Raw genomic sequence first — 3,127 nt, 5'->3', positions numbered from 1 at the left:
CAGTAGAACTATTTATAGAACTAAAAATAGCGTTCAGGAAATTCTCTATCTATTAAGAAAGCAATAACTTTTGTTAATACTACTAAACCACAACTAATACCAATATCAACAAAATTTCACAAAATTTATAAGCTAAAACCAAAAATTCAAGTGGTCACCGAAACGCTCAAGGAAGTTAAAACAGTGAATGAAAATTTAACTGAAATATTTCACTAGAAACAGTAAGAAACGTCAGCTGAAAACTAAAGCACGAAATTTACTAAACGACTTCAACACACAGAAAACTCTAAAAAAGAAACAGCGGGCGAACGTTTCCAAGGGATTATTCAATCCCTATTTCACCACAAACAGCACGAAACACCGTTGAAAACTATTAAATTTAATAACTGTATAACAATGCACAAATAACTTTGCCATTACTTAGCTTTATAACCGTTACTGCTGCAACCGCTCACCGCAAAATGTAAACACACTGCTGAGGTGTAAGACTTGTATGAACGGCATAAGCACACTCACGAACAACAGACCACTCAAATCAAACGCACTGGCAGAGTCTCAAGTCTGGGTGAGTCTCGAGTCTGTCTGAGACTTAAGTCCGGGTGAGACTCAAGTCCGGGTGAGACTCAAGTCCGGGTGAAAGCCGACATACGACATATGAATCTATCCTTGCATCCGTCGTATATACAATAGTGAACGAATATTACACACAACAAAGGGAAGGAAACATATACTCGATGACATAATAAACGAGGTACAAAACATACTGCTAACTGATACACCACCTGCTACACTCTCCGAGTAACGGTTCAGCAGATACCGCGATGAGTGAGTTCTACCTATGTGGGCACACTGGTGACAGTACTTGTGTTACACGAGAAACACTCTGTACATGATGAACTCTCATCGACCGCCTGGTGCACATTATTACAAATCCTAACTGAAACTTTCTGGCGAATTAAAACTGTGTACTGGGCTGGGACTCAAACCTGGTATGTTGCCTTTCGGGGGCAATAGAATTACCAACCGAGCTATTCAGCCTGACCAACTGATCTGCTGGTATCTATTATCTGTAAAATGCAACCTTCTGGTTTCGAAAACCAATGTGACACTCAATTTTAAGGTAGACGTGACTGAAAGTCTCGGTAGAGGCATGTGAACATTATAACCACGAGAATAAAAATGGCTGTTTGGTTGCAAAATAATAGTACAGGATGTTTCTGGACCCTTTATTAAGTGTCTCGGGCTCTGCCTATCTTCGGATGACCTGATGACAAATCTATTTTTTTATACAATCTTGCAGACTTACACACGTGTATAAATGGCGCCCCTATTCTAAACCACCATATTACAACAAAATCTGTAAGACTTAATACACACCGCCTTGATACAAAGCGAACGTGCAATATTGACAACTTTGTCAAGTAACGTCAAAAGCGACAGAGGTTTTACAGTTCCACACAGCACAATAAGATTTCACCTAAACATGTGCGCTACTAACAGCCGATTGTTGGCTGGCGGCCGTTCTCACTCAAGAGAACTAGTTGGCACTACGTGGCGAACCGTCCGTGGCTGATACGTCGTTAGAAACAGAAATAACATTGTCAGTTACAAAATTCACACAATTTCTCGAGAACAATAATTTTTTTTTAAGAATCAAGACACACTTGAATAAAATACACCATGGAAACGGAGACAACTTTGAAGTGACATGCTTTTTTATTAAGCATATTTATGTAAAACGTTAGACTAAAACCTGTGTCATGAGGTAAAAAATACAAAATGAGCCATAAAGCGTACGAATGTGGCGCTACCGACATGGATGATACGTCATTACAAATAGCAATAATGTTATCAATTACAAAATTTATACAGATTTTTGTGAATAGTAAACTTTTTTATAAGAGTTAAGGCAAACGTGCAATTGACATAATAGTTCAAGTGGGAGTAGCAAATTGCTTTACCGAAAAAGAAATTCGGAAAATAGGTATAAAAATATTTGTAAAGGTGGACTATCAAACAGTCAGTGTTGAAACTACAGTCGTCCGTGTTTCTCTTTCCTACGCCGGCTCAGGCTCCGAGAAAATTGCCGATGCGTTAAGAAAATCTAGTATATAAGTTGGTTTCCGAAAAAATAATAACTTCGTCCAAATAGACCTTGGCGGGCCCAACGGTACCGACTGGCGGCCGTGTCATTCTCAGCCCACAGGCGTCACTGGATTCGGATGTGGAGGGGCATATGGTCAGCACACCGCCCTCCCGGCCGTATGTCAGTTCACGAGACGGGAGCCGCTACCTCTCAATCTAGTAGCTCCTCAGTTTGCCTCACAAGGGCTGAATGCACCCCGCTTGTCAACAGTGCTCGGCAGACCGGATGGTCACCCATCCAAGTGCCGGCCCAGCCCGACAGCGCTTAACTTCGGTGATCTGACGAGAACCGGTGTTACCACTGCGGCAAGGCCGTTGGCCGAAAAAAATAATAAAGTAGGTCTAATTTTGCGCCACAGCCTTGACGAGGATACAGACAAATACAGTAAAACAGGTGTTTATAAAATAAAGTGCGGGTCTTGTAACAGCTTTTACATTGGCCAGACGAATAGAGAATTTAAGGAAATGTATAGGGAGCACACATATACCAGCAACAAGAGAACCCTTAGTTATCACCTTAGAGAACAAAATCACTGTTTACGGTCAACAGAAAATAGCCTAAGGATTTGCATTCTAAACAAAAGGTAGAACACCGGATATCCTTGAAGAGATTGAAATTTACACTAGCCTCCGTCTAACCCCCAGATTCAATAATCAATGAACAGGTTACCAGCAGTAGACAGTGGTTCCTTAGTATTTTTGACGAGTTGTTGCTGAACAAATAAAGGTTAAAACTACGTACAAAAACCTGACATTTTCATTCATCTTTCGGTTAGTTTGTGGTTACCTGTACGTTCTATGGTTCATTTTGTATGTTTAACCTCATAGCACCGGTTTTAGTTTGATCTTATGCATAAATGTACTTAATGAAAAAGCATGCCACTTCAAAGTCGTCCCTGCTCTCATGGTGCCATTAAATCCAGTAGGCATTAACTCTTACAAAAAAAAAATTTTTTACTGTGCATTAAAAATTGTGCAACTT

The 3,127-nt window shown here is 40.3% G+C and overlaps 1 pseudogene; it reads right to left on the bottom strand.

Annotated features, from left to right (window-relative positions):
• Positions 1–2,347: 2,347 nt before the first annotated feature.
• LOC124723255 lies at positions 2,348–2,465 on the bottom strand (annotated as a pseudogene).
• Between the last annotated feature and the right edge of the window lie 662 nt (positions 2,466–3,127).

This window comes from Schistocerca piceifrons, chromosome 1 (assembly GCF_021461385.2).
Source record: "Schistocerca piceifrons isolate TAMUIC-IGC-003096 chromosome 1, iqSchPice1.1, whole genome shotgun sequence".
In the NCBI taxonomy this organism is placed as follows: Eukaryota; Metazoa; Arthropoda; class Insecta; order Orthoptera; family Acrididae; genus Schistocerca; species Schistocerca piceifrons.
This window is presented reverse-complemented; position numbering and strand designations above follow the sequence as displayed.